Below are 20,541 nucleotides of genomic sequence, written 5' to 3' on the forward strand. Positions count from 1 at the left end.
TTGTAAAATATTCCCTAAATCTCAGAAATATTTCCCCAGAGATTATTTACTATAATAATTTATCTTATGTGAGATAATAGATAAGTTCATTTACTTCACTATATAATAATTTCCACTATCTATGTGTATCCCAAAAACACATTGTAAGTCTCATATATACCCAATACAATTTATTTGTTTAAAAACACAATGAGATGCTACTTCTCTCTCAACAGGATGCCTATAATGAGGCAATCAGATAACAATAAGGGTTGGTGATAATGTGAATAAGTGAGAATTCTTACACATTGCCAGCAGAATTTGAAAACTGTGTATTCATTTTGCAAAATGATTTGGCAATTTTTTAGAAAGTTAAATACAAAGTTCCATATGACCAAGAGATTCTACTCTTAGACATATACCCAAGAGAATATTAAACCTGTGTCCACATAAAAACCTATCTATGAATGTTCGTAATAGAAGTATTACAATAGCCAACTTTTTCCCCATCAATCTGTCAACTAATGAATAAATAAATTTGGTATAGCCATACAATGGAATATTATTCATTCACAAAAAGAAATGTAGTACTGACATATGCTTCAATATGGATTAACACGAAATGTCCAAAATAGTCAACTCCATAGAGACAAAAATGGTGAATAGTAGCTTCCAGAGGCTTAGAGGAGGGGCCAATGAGAAGTAACTGCTAATACATACAGTGTTTTAGGGTGAAGAAATTTCTAAAATCTGGTGATAGCACAACTCTGAAATACAAAATCTACTGAACTATACACTTTAAAAGAATGGATTCTATAATATGTGAATTATATTTCAATAAAGCTGCAATTTTAAAAAAAAGTATTCAGAAATTGAGGACCTAGTTGTAGGTGATATAAGCCCAAAAGAGAGAAGAAAATATTAGAACCCTCAACTGAGAGAGAAAATATTTTTGAAAAAAAACCAGAATAGGGCAACTCCAGTGACAGCATTCATAACCAAGTTCTGCAGGTCTACACTAGTTAACTAAAGAACCCAGAGCTGTATAGACCATGTAGCACCAATAGGAACCTAATTCCCTTTACAAGAACGAATTGAGTATGTTCAGATTCCTCCCCATGCTATTCCCCAAGAGAGAAGCTAGAAGAGGAAAGAAGCTCAAACTTGCTCAGAGAAGACAAAATTCTCTAGCCCCCATTTTGTGATTTAATCTCCAAATCAGCCTCAGAGTGAAAATAAACTGATACCAAAAAAACTATCAGTGATAAATTCTTTTCATTTGATACTTTATGTAAAAAATAAGAAGTTTAGAAAATAAGAAAAGTGTTTTGGCAATTATTTGAATTTAGGCTCCAACATTTGACTCTACAGGTTTGTGATTTCTTGTAATGCCAAGCACAACTCCATTATGCTAAATTGAGATGTACAGGACCCAGTTTCGAAACAGTAGGCTTCCATAAATCTTACTAGCTAAGCCTCTTCACCACGGACAGCACTATACCCTCCAGGACAGACACACTTCATCAGGGAAAAGTGTTAGAAATATTCCCTTATCCAGAACTATGCCCAGTGATGGCCTTCTTCAACAGATGACAATCAAATTATTCATATGGAGTCAGATGTATCATGTGCATTTGAGAATAGTTATTTCATAGCTTTCTCAGAACTTGCCCTCAAGTTAAAACTATTTGGTACCACTGTCTCAACTGTCAAGGACATAGAATTAGTCCTCCTGCCAATTAGAAATGTCATGAGAGTCTTCACATCTCAACTCTGAGAAATGTCATGGAATTCTGGCAAAAATTTTGAAAGATTCAAGTTACCTTAGCTTCTGGTGCCTGAAATAGAGAATTAGTCTGAATTCTTCTCTGATCTTAATCAAGTTTTCCTCAGGAATCATAGGCTAATTTGTAATAGACACTAATTAAGTTAGGATTTAGCTCTTAAAATATATTAAAATGCATCTTAGGGAGATAAAAGAAGCAAAAAGTAAAACTATAACAATAAAGAAAAATCTAAATTATAGGTAAACATCTCTCTGATTATCTGAATGAAGAAAATCTTGCAAATTTAAAAAATGAAGATATCATGTAGGGGAACTTACCACATGATATATATAAAATCTATGAATAGTGATGATGAATAAATATTAGGAAAATTTTTGTTCCAAATATGCAAGTTTAATATTTTACTATGTGTAAAATTCTCAAAAGAGAAAACATAAGCAGGGCATGGTGGCACATGCCTATAATCCCAGGGGCTCTGGAGGCTGAGGCAGGAGGATTGAAAGTTCAAAGCTAGCTTCAGCAGTGGAGAGGCATTAAGCAACTCAGTGAGACTCTGTCTCTAAATAAAATTAAAAATAGAGCTGGAGATGTGGCTCAGTGGTTGAATGCCTCTGAGTTCAATCCCTGGTACCTCCCCAACACACACATACACACAAAAAGAGAAAATACATATTAAAGTATCAAATTTTCAACTTCTCTAAGTTACGATTTCAAAATGCAAATAAAGTCAAACCAAAGTACCATTTATTCATTTATCAATTGAAAAAGGCCTCAGTATCATAACAGTGTCATAACAACTCTGTAGTGCTTACAATATACCAATTATTCATCTTAGTTCTCTTTCTTTATTAACAAATTTAATCCTCAAAATAATCCTATGGGTAAGCAATATTATTTTCATCATTACAATTGAACAAAGTGAGGTACAGATAAATTAAGTAACTTAAATTAAAGTTGATATTTAAGGTGGTTCATTTCCAATTATTCTCTTAACCACTAAACTCCATTGCCTTCGGTTGATGGAAAGGGTATGACATTTCAGTCGTACTCATTCATTACTGCTTAGAACATAATTTCTGAAATATGTTTTCTGTGTATCTATCAAGAATCTTGACAGTAATTTTTAGCCTCTGTTTCCATATTTTACTTCTAGGAATCTATCTTAAAATAATATTTAAAATGCAACAGGTTTATGCACAGAGAAGCTCATGCCAATATTTATAATAACAGAAAGAAAATAAGAAATAATCTAAATGCCAAATGCTGTGAGAATTTTTATGTTAATTATAATTTGTAGAAACAAAGACACATCTGGGAGCAAATGAGCATAACATGAGTTTTCATGAAATGGAAAATGAGGCAGGATAGATTAGGAAACTTTGTCCCAGGTCCCATGCCACCTCAATCCACAGAACTGATGCGGGGCTAATGACCTCCTTTTCATCCTGCCCCACTGCTGAAATCCAAGGAGCTAACTTTCCCAAAGTGTAAATAAGATTCTCTTCTCAAAATGATTGCCTTCCCATCCCAAGGAATATGCTCAGAGAACCCCAAGTTTGACCTATAATAACCTAGAAGGGAGAATTCCCTACCTAAAACTTCATACATATTATTTGCATCTCATGCATTTAATGTAAAACTTGGGAACAAGCATTTGGTGCATGTGCAATAGGCACTTTGGGCAAGGCACAGGAATCTGTCAGTCAACCCTTGTTTAGCATAGACCACTCCTAGCAAAAAGCATCCCAAAGGAAAACAAAGAACTCAGAAATGTATATAAGCCCAGACCCTCTCTGAGTCTGCTGCGGATGTCTTTGTCATGTCCCTGCTGTGAGGGTGCAGGGTATCTTATTCCAATAAACTCTACTAACTGCTGCTTCTCTTTGTCTTCATGAATACTTTTTACCACTCAGGCCATCACCCAAATTCCATGACAGGAAACATTTATAATGCTACACTTTTTATGCATACTACTCACTTTTTTAAAAAGACAGAAATTTACTTATTCAGCACATATTAAAATCTGCTCTATGGTATCTATAAACAAATTCCTCTGCTCTGGTGAAACTAACTTTCCAATGGAGCAAGCAAACAACATATTAAATAAATGAACTTCATCTGAATTAGAAAGCTAAGTACAATTGAAAAGAGAAAGTAAAGAGCAGAGTAATGGGAATTGTAAATGGTAGGTTGGCACATGCAGATACATCACTGAGATACTATGAGACAAGCATCCCTGAGATACTATGATTTGAGCAAGGACTTTGAGGAGGTAGAGAGTTTAGCTAAGTGAATATTTGAGGGAAGAGCATTTTAGGGTGAGGGAAGAGCTGGAGGAAAGGCTCAGTAACAGATGCTATTGGTACTGGATGCTTCCCCTACGAACACACTTGAGACAGTTTACTACAAACACCTGTGATTGTCTTCCTGCAGGCCTTTATATCCAGGTTGTGGAACATGCTAAGCCAATACATGAGGCAAGCTGAAAATTAATGGCTTTGGAAGCAGGACTTGACCCATCAGCTAAGGTATTGAGGAAAACACCCCTATTTCCCTGCCTTTGTGTAGGATAACTTAAAGATTATGTTCAACACTGTCACTTAGAGCAATATTTCTTAAATATTAATCAGTGCATAAGAAGTCTCTAAAGTCCTTTCTGAGTGGGGCCTTCAATTCCTGGGAGTCTCATTTCAACAAACTCCTAGGCAAAGCCAATGCTGCAGTCTCCAAGCTACACCTTAAGTAGCAAGGTCATGCGATCCGATATTTAGTGGGATTGGGCCCACTTGCATATAGCATAAACAAATTTCTTATCAGCTTCCTTCCCATCCCCGACTTATCTCCTCTCTCCCATAAAGTGTTACCTTGACATCACTTTCAAAATAAACTAGTTGCATTTACTTCATCTTGGGTGCTGTTTCTGGGAAAGCCCTAAGGATAGGAATGTCCCTGGTCAGCTAGAGGAACATAAGCAAGAACTGGAGCTGAATGAGTAGGTTAAGTAATGGGATAAGGAAAAGAATGTGTGGAGGTAATAAGAGAAAATTATACAAGACAACTATAAGGGTTGGGGATTGCTTCAGTACAATGAGAGGCTATTATAGAGTTTTGAGCAGAGGATGAAACAATAATATGCTGACATTAATATGCTCACCCTAGCTACCAGTGGGGTCAAGGGCAGAAACAGACATCAGTTCAGAGGTTATTGCAGAAACACAAGATGGAGATGATGGAGGAACATGAGGAACTGAGAAGAAAACTGAATCAAGTAATTGACTCAGTAATTGACACACAAGTAATCAGATTCTGAAAATCCAAATGAAACAGTTAAGCAAACAGTTCTATTGTAACAGGATTTAGGAAAGGTCTATACTAGGAAATATGAAGGTGGTCAACATCAGCATGTTAGTGCCTTTTAAAGTCATAGGACCATGAAATCAGTTAGAAAGTAAGTGTAAATAGAAGAAAAATAAGAAGTCTAAGAACTGAGTCCTCAACTTTAGTCTTAGGAACTGGAGGTCAGTTATGCTCCAAGTCAACAGTAGCAATATCTGTGTGCAGAGATTCTTGGTAGTTGTTGTTGTTATTATTATTTTTACTGCCATTAACTTGCCTTCAGTGTTATGTCTGTGGGGCCAAAGACCCAAGGGAAATGCAGCATCCAATGATTTGTCATTCTGTCTCACTGTGGCCCTGCCAGTTGGGTACCATATGAAAGGAATCAAGACATTTGACAATTCAAAACAGGCAATAAAATTAAATGAGATTTCAAAAGTATTACATAAGTGAAATATCTGATGGAATGAAAATAAAATGTGTTTTGAGCCATATAAAGAAAACATTAAATTGTATGAAGAAAATCAAATAAATGCAAAACCTGATCAAGCAGAGGAACACATACAACATCAATGGAGTGGACAGAAATGACACCTAACAATAACCTGAACCCAGGAGAGGGTGATGACTTCTAAAGGGCATGAGGACTCCATTATTACAGAAACCATAAAAAGCAGGTTTCCACGTAGGTAAGGACATGGGGAGAACCAAATTCTGTGCCTAGACCCCAAACCTTCCTTGATACAACCTCCACAGGCCTTAGATAGAACAATTATCCTTTAAACAGCAAGGCTGAGATGTTATCATAGGATATATAGATCCATACCATACTTAAAATACATGTTAGTTTCAGAAAATGGTTTTTGTGAAACTGGAAAGCAACTATGGTTAGTAGTTGTTAAGGCTTAGATGTGAGGTGTCCTCCAAAAGCTTAGGTGTGAGACAATACAAGAGGGTTGGAGAAGAAATGATTGCATTATACCCTTGACCCAATCAGTGAATAAAGCCCTGATGGCTGAAGTGGTAGGGTGTGGTTGGAGGAGGTGGGAATTGGGATGTGCCTTGGGTATGTATTTATATCTGGCAAGAGAAGTCTGTCTCTGTCTCTGCTTTCTGATCATATGTGAACTGTTTCCTTCTGCCATACTCTTCCACCATCATGTCCTGCATTCCTCAGGGATCATTATCTTGATCCCTGAGGAATGGAGCCCACCTTTTATGGACTAAGACTTCTGAAATTGTGAGCCCTCAAATTAAACTTTCCTCCTCTACAGTTGTTCTGGTCAGGTCCTTTAGTCACAGCAGCGAAAGAGCTAACTAAAATAGTAGTTAAAGTATTAGAAATATTTTGAATGATTTGATTTATTAAACTAACATGGGTTTAGAACTATAAATTAAGCTGTAAAATAATTAATTTTAGAATTGTGATGTCGTTCAAAGAGAGTTTAATTATGTTTTTAAACAGTGTCAAGATACTCAAGAAAATCTGGTATCCACCTAAATATTTATAAGTTTAACTTCTAATTATTTTAAAAATTCTTAATTACTTAGGAAAGTTTTGCTTAGCAGTCATTTATAATTCTTAAAAAGAAAACCAAGTGGTTTTATGTATAATTGTAGTTTTTAAACTTCAAAATTGTTTTACTAATTTAATTTATAAATGGGCTATAACATTAATTTAGAGTCTTCTTGATTCTAACAAGTGATTGTTAAAAAAACACTGCATCTAAAATAGAGTAAGATATACATGTTAACTTAGAAATATAAGGAAGTCTGTTTTTTAAATGCTTATAACTATAATAAAGTGAATATTAATTTTAAAATATTATATCTAAATGGAATGCCTTTGTTCAAAAGTTCCATTCAAAGACAAAAATTTTAAAAATCAATCCTTGTTTTTATACTTTTCAGTTTTTGAAAATGAACATAGATTCTTATATTGATTAAACTTTACACAGTACACAGATATAGTTTTATTTGGGAAAAAATTGTCTTTAATAGGATACAAAAATGAATTCCACCAAATGAATAAATTCATCAGTACTTCTACAAGTGGTAAACCTAACCATTTTCTCTCTAAATGCTAACCAGATAGTGTTAGAATACATAGAGGCAAATTCTTAAGACTCTCTTTGTATAAATCAGACAACTATTTTCTAATGTGACCACCACATCCATGAACAGGCCAAACTTATATCTTCGTGTTAGAAGTCAGTTTAGTGGTTACTTTATGAAAGCGGTATCTGTAATGATATATCAAATGTATACATCTGGTATAGTATAATAAAAATGTATATTCATTTTAAAATATAAAGAAATTCAAAATTTTTTCCTATAATCAATAGATACTAAAATAGTTATTGATATATTCTGATTATTTTCCAAATGATAAGCATGATGTAAGCCTATATATATAAATATAAATATATATATATACATATATAAATATATATATAAATATATATATACACATATATAAATATATATATACACATATATATAAATATATATATACATTATATTTTACATGATAATCTAATGATAAAAATATTATTGTTCCAATTTTACAGCTGAGAGAGTCAGGGAATAGAAAGTTTACACTACTTTTCCAGGGCCCACGGTGGAGTTCAAAGAGCAACAACTCTATCTTTTTTGACTATTACAAAGCACCTGCTTTTAATCACATCAATGCAGTATGTAAAAGTGCAACTTTTGTTAAACAGGAAACCTGAAAAATTATGTGAGTACTAAGTAGTGGGGCTGGTAATTAAAATAGGCAGAAGAAGTGGCTCTAGATTCAAGACAGGTATTTGTTTTCAAGAGTTAAGAATGTGGTTTTAACAAGAAAGCAGAGTATCCAGGATAGATCTCCCCAGTCTTGTCCTTTGGTAGCCCAACCAAGATAAAATAAATTACATTTAGTTTTCAGATGAAACTCAATATCTTGGAGGTTCTGTCCTCTCTGTGGGCAGAGTGGCCTGCTTCTGGCAACTTAGTAAAGACAATATTTCATTAGCCTAAGTAGAGTGAGTCATTATTTATTTGAACATTTACCTGGACAGCTTCACACTAAGGCAAGAAATTTATTTAGGTTCCATCTCTCCCCTCTTTTTATGTCTGTTGAAACCAAAGTCTAGAGTGGATTCCTGGCTGAGCAACATATTAACCAGCACATTGAAATGTGCTCCCCAAAGAAGCATCTGAAGAACTGAAACATAACAATTTCTGAATGTTAACAAATAAGAGATACAATCATTAATGTCTTCAGGAAATGTACGACTTCCCTGAGGCTCATTTCTCTCTCCATCATTTGAAGGATTTGAAATAGAAAAGGACTTTTCCATCAGAGCCAGATAATTATTTTCTAGGGTGTCTGTCCTATGTTCTCTGGAAAGCATCTCTGGCCTCTATTCACGAGCAATAGTAGCATTCACAGATGAGAATCACTGAATGAGACCAACACTGAAGCCCTTTCAGTTTTGAAATATTCATATTCTGGGAAATCTTTTGGTTAGTTGTTCGAATTCTTAAATGCTAATCCTCTTTAGGAAGAAACACAAAAGAACAAAATTAGGTAGAGATAAGCCAGTGTCCCTAGAAAGGAAAGGGATTATGTTTTAGGGAAATCTCTCAAGTTAGCATGCAATAATAATTCTTTATAACCATAAGTCTCAGAGGCCACACTACAAAGTATCACCGAAGTATTACTATAGGACCTGTTTCTTAAGACAGAGGAATTTATGACTCCATCTTCATTTTTCCTACTTCGTTCTGACATCCAATGGCTTCATCTAAGAATATAAATCCTCCTGTCTTTGATTTAATACCTTTTTCCTGTATGAAACCTCTCTGTGAGTGGCTTGGCTTTTTGGAAACTTGTCTCTGTTTCCTAGTATCATGCTCTCATTCATTCTCATTTGTGTTGCTGCCATCTTGGATGATGAAAAGCTTCTCATCACCTGTGGAAATTGGCTCTCACATTCCCCTCTGAGTGATGGAGCTGTGGCAAAGGCATTTTTTTTTTTTTTTGTACATAAAGTCAGAGCTCCAGTCACTTCCCAAGTAACAAAGATGTGGATGCCCAGCATTGGGCTTTAGATTTAACATGAATGGAATAAAGTCAGTTGAACTTGAAGGGAGCTTCCCATACAGAGGAGTATCTCTATAGAAGATAATGAGCTTTTATGAAGTTAGTCAATAAATTAGCAATTAGTATTTACTTAGTACTTCTAAATTCTCATCACCATCACTAAGACATTTTGGTTTGTTTTATTACTTAAATAATACATTCCTGTGAGTTTTCAAAATAAAAACACAGGGGATATAAAGTAAAATCTATATGTATGTGTACACAGCACACACACACACACACACACACACACACAGAGTCACAGAACCTGAGGTTCTGCACCTTGGCTTTTTCTCAACCTAATATAGCTCAAGCAGCTGGACATTCCTCATCTTTATGATGAAAGTGGAGTAATCCCTTGTCCAGACACATTATGCACTTTTAACAAGTACTCTTTATGGATGTTTAAGTTTTGTATTTCACATGATAATGCCATGATGAATAAATAGCCTTTTGCATGTATATCTGATGAATCATTCATATGAAAGAAAGGGTATGTTCCTTTAAAACTAGTAATTACTGTTAAATCATCCTTGAAAGTGATTACACCAATGTCTACTCTACTTTGAGGCAGTCATGAGAAGAAAAAAGTTTCAGATTTCTACATCATAGCAAATTGCAGATTATAAGAATTTGACAAACTGGGTTCTTTCTACTCTTGTCCTCTTGCTCTATGGTCTCCCTCCTATCTTTAAAATGTTTGATACATACAGCAAATGATTAAATTGTATCTAGCCTTTGGAGAAGGTTTCCAAGCAGTTTCTAAGGAGAAAAGACCATGTAGTCAAAATTATCTTACAAAATGTCTTAAAATAGCTCACAAGTACATTGTGCATAATTTTGTATCAACAAATTTGACATTAGTATGTATGCAGAAATGACAAAATTTATAGTAATGTACAATGTAAATTAAGTAAACATACAAAGTAGAATATCACATCACTGTATTCTTAAAGATTAATTATTATCAGTTCAAGGAAATACTAGCACTTTAAAAGTGCTCAAGAATTTATAATTACTAAGGAAAACAAATAATTACATTTCGCATCTTATATTTAACTAAATGCTTGAAGGAAACAGAATTAATAGTTAAAATGACTTTCCTATGAAAGAGACGAATTACAGAGGTGTGAGCTGATTTATAATTACTAAGGGAATTATAATACTGGGTGTTCTCCAACTTGACTAATTTCAGAAACATAAGGGAGCCTACAAACAATACATATCCCTAAGTCCTTTTCCAGGCCCACTGAATTTGAATCCTCAGATGGGAAAACACAGAACCTTAGTACATAAAATCTTATCTAGGTGATGTTGCCATGCATCCAGACTTGAGCCCAAGTAGTCAATGATCTCCAAGAACACTCCAGTTCCCAAATTCCAATACTATTGATAAATTTAGAAACATAAACTAAATAATCACTTTTCTTATCACCTAGCAGAGAAAACTAGGAGCTAAGAAATAAAGAAATAACATTTCTCTTAACATTTTTCAATTTTTTTTAACTTGTCCTTTTTAAAATTGTTTGCATTTCAGACTTTCATTCATTATTGATAAATAGAAAGGCACTGGTTATTTTGCATTTGTGTTTCTTTCTATAAATTAGGAGATGAGCTCTGAGGTATTTAGCCATATTATTAATGTATTTATGCTATCATTAAGGAAGCAGTTATTTTAATAGAAGCTTCCTTTCATTGCAATTAAAAATTTACTTTTACAGTTGACTGCTTGAGGAAAACCAGTTTCTAGTAAGTTCTCTAACACCTGTATAATCTTGACCAACATATTTACCCTCCAGAATTTCACTTCCCTCAAGTCGTAAATGACAGCACTGGCCGAAATGATTTATAAGGTGCCATACAACCTAAAAACCCATGAGTCTAAGAAACGCCATATTAAATCTACATGTCTTCCCTTGTCTGATGTTACACTTTAAAAGAGTCTTCAAAACCCAATACCTTGTGCTAAGCAGAGTATGACAAGTAAACAACATTCAATAGTTATTTATGTGTCAAGTGTGGGTTTCAATTCCACAATGCAATGAAGAATCTCAAGGTGAAAAAAGTTTCATCCAGGAGCTAGTGTCCAGCATGTCCAAGCATTCTTACATTCACTCAGGCCTATAATCAAAGGAGTGTTTTCCCATCAATTAACTTGATTTTTCTTGACATGGAAATGACTGCCTTCCACATAAACTGCTTTTCTTTCTAAATCATTCATGTAGAAAATGAACAATAGAGGGAGGAGGAAAGGAAAAGTGGAAATACTAGGAAATGATATTGGCCAAATTATTTTGTTAGTATTGTGTGCATGTATGAATATCTAACAATGAATCTCACCATTATGTACAACTATAATCCTCCAATAAAAAATATGGAAAAAATTAAGAAATAAAATTCAAAATACCAAAGCCGGCAAAACTACCAATAAAATTCAATCACAATCATGACTTAAACTCAGGACATAGCAACTATCTGACTTGAACTAGAATGTAGATGTATTTTCTCCTCCTATACTCATCTAAGTCTTTACACACATGGAGTCATATCTTTGCCATAAGAAAGGGAAATCTTTCTAATTAATACTCCCAATGATTGCATGATGGGAAGAAAACAAGTTGCTTAAGCAGCAGATCATAAGAATCAGAATCGAGTGCCTATATAGTCAGTGTGGTAACAAACAAAACTGACATCAAATTTCATTAGTGATGGGATGAGGCTGTCATGTGTGAGGCATTGGTTCAAACCTTAGCACCACATAAAAATAAACAAACAAAGGCATTCTGCCTATCTACAACTACAACTTTTATTTTAAATTCACCAGTGATATTGAAAAAGTTGGTTTTGTATAATAATTGGTTTTAACAAATAACGTAAGTTTGTAAAATAGATAATACTTGGCCATGATTATGGTGCATTTTATACGACCATATAAAAATTTTACAGTATTTGATCTTTATTAATGTTGTATCTATAAAAGGCATCAGTGAAAATCATTTGCCCAGCTATCAGTAAGTACAGTTAGGTCATTATGAATGCATGCAGTGTGTTCACAGGGAAACACACAAACTTTAATAAGAGCACCCCATCTCCTTCATGAGGAGCCCTTATGATTTCAAACACATCCCAAAGACTATACTTCCTAATACTGCTGCATTGGTGATTGAGTTTCACATGAACTTTAGAGGGCATGAAAACATTCTAACCATGGTACCACCCTTTTCTCAGCCTCCTTCCCCACTCAATATTTGCCCCTTCCCAAACATTTGGTACAGAACTGATATTCTATTTTTTTTCCATGTCCTTTGATCAGTACTAACTCTACCTCAAAATGTTGAGGCTTCAAATTGTTTAAAGATTATTTCATCCAAGCCAAATCTTACATGTGTTCAGTTGCTAAAATGATGTGATTTCAGGATATCTGTACAAACTCTTAAATCCATAAACTGTACCCTACAGGCTTTTCAATGGCTGAATTGTGTTTATCAGCAGGAAAGTCTTTGTCTTTCATTATGTAAGGGAAGAGAAAAGGCAAAAAAAATTGCAAACATCCCCAGGTGATATAGCTTATTAGCTGAAAATCAATTACAATAAATATTAGAGTCATTTCACAAAGTAATAATATAAGATGGGGGGATACAGTAGAGAGTAACTGGCTCACCAGATGCTGGAAGATACAGAGCATTGCTGCGGAGAAGATGGGATTGAGAGGGAAGGGAAAATGGAAACACCATGGTTTGAATGCTTTTAATCCCCTCTAAATTTCATGTTGAAACTTAATCCCATTGAAACAGTATGTGGGGTAAAAATCTTCGGAGGTGATTGAGTCATCAGGGCAGAGCCCTCATGAATCAGATTAGATGCCTTTATTAAAGATTGATGGAGGGATTCTATTCCTTTTTATGTTTTTTCCCCTTTATGCCATGTGAAGACCCAATGTTCCTATACTTTGGAGGACAAAGTGTTCAAGACATTATCTTGGAGGCAGAGAGCAGCCCTCACTGGACAATTGCACTTGCTGTTGACTTGATCTTAGAATTCCCAGCCTGTAGAACTGTGAAAAAAAATTTTGTTCCTTATGGATTACACATACTTGGTATTTTTTTAATAGCAGTACCATCAAAATAAGAAAAAGAGGAAAAAAGATGATGGACATCACAATTTTTTCCACTCAATTTTACCCTAATGCCTTTTCACATATACAAATGTGGTTTTGTTCACTTACTACTGAAACAAAAAAATAATTTCTAACACAATTGGTCTTACTAACTGAAATTATCTCTAAATGCTCTCAAATCTGGGGATCTGGATTGCAATTAATTAGGCCTTTTCACAATTTGCTTCATATGTTTATAAGAGGTTGTATAACAATTAACAGAAAGGGCTGATATCTGAACCTCGTTTTGGTGCATCAACAAGGTAAGTGACATTCAGTTTAGTGGCCTGTGGCTCTGTATTCTCATCATCAAAATGAATATACTAATAGTCATGACTTCAGGTCTTAATCTGGGTCCTGCTAAAAGTAAGACCTGGGATAAGGGCATAATGATAGTTAGGTTTGTGGGGAAGTAGTCCCTGGAATAAGGAATGAGGATCTAGAATGAGGCAGAGAAAGAAAAAAGGCCAACATAAGGGTGCATTAATGAGGTGACTACTGCAGACAATAAGGGGTTGACTAGGCTACCCTCTCCAGAGGTGTGTTCAGTGGGGAGCACTGAAGGTAGGACCTTGGAAGGATGAAAAAGTACAGGTTTTGTGCAGCATCTGCTGTCTTCTACTGGTTGAGGTTTGCTACAGGGAATCCCTCAACATCAGGGAAGATTCTGAAGCTGAAATCTGAAGGAAGAAAGGTGCCCATTTGAGAGAAAGATGGAGTTGAACATGATTGATGCTATGGTCTATCACAGCTGCTGCTCAAATCAGAGGAAGGTTGAATAGGACCACATGGGGTTCTGGAGACATCTGCTGTACCTCCTGAAGTCTTAGGGAGATGTCAGTGGAAAAATTTAGGCAAAGTACTCACTTCTGTACTCACTCAGTTTAGGCTGACTAAATGTTAGTTATTTTATGACTTCATTTATTTCTAAGATTATTATTAATAATCAATAGCAAATAAATAACAATTAAATTGTAATACCATTAGTTATCCAGTTATTTAATTATTTTTCTGTCTTCTCTTCTAACTATAACCATATGTCTTTCACACTATAGATTCAGGTAAATGCTAATAAATATTTTAATAAATATATGAATTATAATATATAATTATCCACATGTCTCTCAACAGTCAGCTAAGGAAGTAATTTTGAACTAACTTGAACCAGACTGTAATGGTATGAAGGAAAAGAATCCAAATTATTTTTATCATGAGTTTTCTCCATTCCTATACCCTAATCCAGAGTTCATCACACTACTGGGCACTCGATAAATCTTGATGGACTTATTTGGATCTTTGCATTGATACTGCCCTTGGAAAGCATTTAACAAGTAAGAAAGTTCAGGCAATTGCATGGTTTTATGAAAACATCAATAAAGTGATGATTAATGCTATGTCCAGTTCCGCCAAGCTGCCTGTGCCCAGAGTCTTTCAAGGATTGAAATCATAGAAATAATAACATAATTGATCACTTCCCAGAATGCATTCTGGATGGCTATTTTAGTTCAGCTAAAAAATAGGAAGATAATTACAGCATTTGGCTTCTGGATCATATTTCTCAGAAATAGTTTAATTTCAACAGAAAGAGTCACTGTGCCTTTTAGATAGGTTGGCTCCCCACTGATTTACTGGTTTGGCTGAAATCTTATCATATTTTTATATATTTATTTTATTTCTATATATTTATTTTATTTTAATCACATGGAGGTATATTATTGTCTGCATTTTTTAAATGAGGTACCTGAGCCATAGAGAAGTTAATTAACTTGCCAATGATCACGACTCTAGAGGGCATGCTCTTAACCACTCACTGCCTTGATCCTTGTTAACTCTAGGTGCACATTGGGAAAGATGCCTGTGGTCCAAGGTACTGCACCTGCCTTGCAGGGACTTGCATCCATGGATGCAAGAAGGAAAGAGACCTTTTCAGTACCATGGTCTCATTGCTTGCTTGAAACCCTTCCTTAAAGTAATACTAAGACATTTTTTGGTTTTGTAGATTTATATTTACCTATGGATACAGCAAAATCAAAGATTGGGAGAGGGGAGGCATAGAGACAGGAAGACTAATTAGAAGAATTTAGTTAGAACTATTTAGAGATGGTGGTTGCTAGAACTAGTGAAGAATCAATGCAGGTTAAGAATTTCCTGTTTTTAACTTTCTTTAGCAAGGGTGAACTATGTAGAGGATACACTTCAGACTTGAACTGTAGCATAGACTCTGGCCTGGCTCTTCAGCATGTGGGCCACTGTGCAGATTTTGGACTTGATAGATTCCATAATGATCTGAGTCAGCTCATTAAAATAAACATCTCTCTAGCCACACAGACACACACAAAAAAAGATAAATTGTTGTTTTTGAAAGCTAATTAGAGGTAAAAATGTCAGCACATCTGAAGTGAATGAATCCGAGGTGATGTGTGCCTCCCTCACTCAGCAAAATTAATTTTTGCTAATAAAAGGTCTTTGAGTAGATCATAGAAAGAATCAACTGTAAGTTTGAAGAACTCCATTTGAGATATTGGCATCAAAGAGACACAGAAACTAGCCAAGGCACACTATAGTTGGTTTCCCACTATTGACACCTAAGCAACATGTGACTGCAACCCTGGCCTGGACACATGGCTCCATGTACACACTAAAGAATAATTCCTAATTTGCCCTATTTCCCATTACTCCCTCCAAATTCAGGGTTCTAGGCTGGAGCTTTCAGTTAGCTGAATTTGCCATGTGCTCAAGGCATGGCTACCAAGGGATAGGAAAAGATATCTAGCTCCCTTGGTTTTGTAAAAGAACACACTAATTCCCTCCGATTAACTACTAAGGGGAAGTCAAAAAGGAATGCAGACTCTAGGCAGCCAAAAATAAATACGGCAAATGTCCACACTGCTTGACAAGGAAAGAGCCAAGGAGAATGATTCATGAGCAAACAGAGTGATAGTAGTGCCATTTGTCAATGTGGATATTTTATGAGGATTCAACATATATAATAGTGAACTTTTTAAAGTAGTCAATTAATGTTAAGTGTATTTTGGTCAATTTCAGAATTTCCTATTCAGTTCTTTAAGATTGTAAAATACCACTATATTAAGCACTAAGTAAATTTCCATTTTGTGTTTGCATATGTGGGTACTATTCACTTTTGTTCCTCCTATAACTGAGAAACAAAAATATAAAACCTAAAACCATAGGCTATCCTCAATACTGCATAAGCATCAGAAAAGGCACTAAGAAAATGGAACACTGGTTAACCTACATCTTTGGAAAATAAGAATAACATTCAGTCTGTCATTTCTTGTTGCCACTATGACATATAGTAAACAATTTCTCTTATTTCAGGTTGCATAGAAATGATACCTGAATAATCAATCATGTTGCCTGTGGTATCATGTAAAGTGGTAGAATGGTCTGATGGCTTGAATACTGGCTTATGATTTGGAAGAACAGTTTGTAATTGTAGCTCTGCTGACAAATCTGCTGTCAGGTAAATCAATTTTTTGCTACATAGTACCACATTTTCTTTATCCATACATTAGCTCATAGATTCTTAGGTTGTTTCTGTTTCTTGACTATCATGAATAATGCTGCAATGAACATGGAAGTATAAATGTCTCTCCTATATACTGTACTTTTTACTTAAATGTTCTTTATTATGTTTTTAATTGTGCATTGTATTGTAGTGGTGGTTTTATTATAATGGTATATATATTCCATAAATAATTCATACATTTTTTTTTCGTTTTTGGGTGGGGTATTGGGGCATGAACTGAGTGGCACCACATCTTCAGCCCTATTTTGTATTTTATGTAGAGATAGGGTCTCACTGAATTGCTTTGTACCTTGCTTTTGCTGAGACTGGCTTTGAACTCTAGATTCTCCTGCCTCAGTCTCCCAAGCTGCTGGGATTACAGGCATGCACCACTGCACCTAGCAATTCACAGAATTTTGAATATATATCTCTGGCTCTACTATAGGATCACCAAATCATAATGGTCAGTGATTTGGTAAATTTAAAACACCACCACAGGAACAACTACCATAAAAGCTCCCCAGATGATTTTAACAACCAGTCAGACTGAGGTACACTAGGTTCAACATAATAAAGAATCAATCTTGGGAAATTATTCTGTATTTAATGTCTTATTCTTATGTGGAACCAGAATATTATCACAAAGTCACTTAGAAAACAAAATATGCACCATGAAATATATTAGTAATTGTGATAATTATAATGTCACAGCCTGGTTAAGAACAAAATTTTTGTTTTTCTGCTAGGAAAATTACTTCTAACTGACTTTAGGCTTTAAATCCAGGTAAAGCATTCTCAGACTTGAACTATATCATCCTTTAAGAAGGATGTTCTAAGCCAGGTTCAGGACACATGCCTGTAATTACAGGGACTTGGGAAGCTGAAGCAGGAGGATCACATGTTCAGAGCCAGCCTCAGCAAAACCAAGGTGCTAAGCAACTATGTGAGACTCTTCTTTAAATAAAATACAAAATAGGGCTGGGGATGTGGCTCAGTGGTAGAGCACCTCTGAGTGTTTGTGGCCAGTACCCTTCCCCTGCAACAAAAGAAAGATGTTTTGTAATATTTATTGAGTACTTCAAACTTTTGTTTATAAAATGGACCAAATATTTGAAGTAGACAAACAGAATGAGCTATTTTATATCAATACCTCAGTGTTCCAGAGAATTTAGTGCCTTTCATATTAGCACTGGCTTCTCATGAAAATCCTAAATTGAAATAAACATAGTGGCAGACACTTTTCTCTAGCTTTAATTATGTTTTTCCAACTAAACCATGAGTAAAATGGAACCTTGGAAGTGAGGAAGCATATAGCTGCTCTAAATGTCCAAAATACCCATCCATTTGATTCTGGATGTACCACTTATTAGTTGTATGATGTTGAGTGGGTTATGTAAGTTTTTAGCATCTCAGTTTTCTGACCTGTAAAGTGGGATAATAACAGAATCGAATTCACGGTAGTGGTAGAAGAAGTGAAAGAATGAAAACAGGCAAACTGCCTGAAGAGTGCTAGTACATCCGTAATGCTGCTGATTAACAATTTTTTTTAGCATTCTTCTGAGCTCTCCAAACACCTTCATACCCTTAGCAATGAAAGGCCACAGTTTGAATTTGGATTTGACTTGGAAGTTGGTGCTTTTTATTTAGTATCCTTCCAACCTCCATTCAGGTATTCACTCAACACATATTAACTCACTGTAATCTCAGCATATAGTACAAATAAAAAGATGAAAAAGAAAAGACTCCCCTGCCTCTGGTTAAAAGTTTAGAAGATAAAATGAGAAATGTACATAAATATAAGGTGGAATCCAGGGCCATAGGAAGCAGGGACATAGGAATTCAGAGACAAGAGTAAATTCCATATGGTAGGTGGTAAAAGGCTGAAAGTAAGGATAAGAAAGTCCCTATTGTGGTATTTATTTTAGGTCAGCTGGTGCCATTCAGCAAGGCTCAGCAACAAGGGAAGAATTTTACTTCATGGGTAAGTATCTGGCCATAAACACTTTAAAATCCCTTACCCTTTTAGAATGATGCTCAAAGTGAAGGTCCTCAAGAACACTATCACTAACTTTCCACATCTACAAAAAATTAGGGTTTTCTTGTCTTCCAGAACCTCAAACAAGAGTTGAAATTAATAATTCAAATACCTAGCCATAAGTTCATAAATCTATGTGAAGGGAATAGCATCTCACAGAGAACCTTAGAGCAAGATATTTATGGTCCAATCTGGCCAGGTTAGAAATGAAGAAAAGACAGCACTGCTACCTAATGACCACTGGGTAGCCATGGAGAGAAATATCTGTTGGCATCTGCTCAACACTCAACAAGCAGATGGCCATGGGCACAGAAAACATCATAACAATTGGCATCTCATTGGAATGCTCTGGGCAGGGAAAGGGCCTGGAAAATGTCCTTCTTTGGCCGCCCTTCCTTCTGAAGCATATTGGTAGCACAGGATGGGAAAACTGCCTGACTGTTGCCAAGGGGAGCAGCGATGGCCTTTAAAATCTAGGCTACTGCAGCCTCCTGGGTAGTCAATCTGGTGCCTTTCACTAACCAGAGAGCATCTTAAAGATGTGTGTGCTGATCCTCTAGGACAGAGTATATCCAACAGATTCCATTCAAAGTTGGCACATAGGATGACAACAATCCAAGTTCCAAGATGGTGAAGGGGTCTAAGTTCTCTCTTGCCAGGCCTATTGAGTCAGATCAATGGCAAAAGATTATTTTCTCTGTCTTAGAACCCTTACATTGGTTAACACATAGTTAACCAAGTACATTTATGTTTTCAAGAGCTGCCACTATATGACTAGGTTTGTTAGCTAGTAGAAGGTCATTATCAGTAATGATCTACTTTGTAGAGACTTGCTAATTTGGAATTTTTATTTTTTAATTTTTAATACATTTTACTGTGTATATTTAAAGCTTACAACATGATGAGAATTGTGGTTATTATATTGAAGCAAATTAACATATCTATCATCTCATATCTTTGTCCTGTGTGTGTGTGTATAAAACAGTGACAACTGACTCATATAACATGGCTATAGTAACTATTATCAATTATAGTCCTCATGTTATATATCAGATTCCTAAATCTGGTTCATCCTACCTATCTGCTATTTTGTATTCTCTCACATGTATCAACCATTTCTTCCTCCATCTATCCCACTCATTGTATTATTCTCTACCTCTATATATTTAAACTTTTTAAAAAGATTCCACATATAAGTGAGAGCATGCAATATTTATTTCTGTTTCTGGCTTATTTTACTTAACATGTTCTCCAGTTTCACCCTTGCTGTAATAAATGGCAGGATCTTCTCATTTTTAAAATTTGGACAGTGATCCATTGTTTAATCATGGTTTTCTTCTTAAAATTTGAAAATTTATTTATTTTTTAAAAATTTATGGTCTGGTCCTATTTATAATATTGACTAACATTTTGAACAGATACTTTAGCCAGTGGATATTAAAACATTCATCTATTATATCATAACACACACATACACACACACACACAATCACAGAAAGTTTAGTCTTAATTTATCCTTGAGTAGACTCCTCTCAATCAACAATGAATAAGCAACAATGTCAAACTAACTTCTGGCTTCTATCTTCAGAA

At 35.1% G+C, this 20,541-nt stretch overlaps 1 protein-coding gene across 1 annotated transcript in view; it reads right to left on the bottom strand.

The window, feature by feature from the left end:
* Unc13c (unc-13 homolog C) overlaps positions 1-20,541 on the bottom strand; it is a 576,758-nt gene that overhangs the window by 511,661 nt on the left and 44,556 nt on the right. The gene's annotated exons all lie outside the window — the stretch shown is intronic.

This window comes from Ictidomys tridecemlineatus, chromosome 5 (genome assembly GCF_052094955.1).
Source record: "Ictidomys tridecemlineatus isolate mIctTri1 chromosome 5, mIctTri1.hap1, whole genome shotgun sequence".
NCBI lineage: Eukaryota > Metazoa > Chordata > Mammalia > Rodentia > Sciuridae > Ictidomys > Ictidomys tridecemlineatus.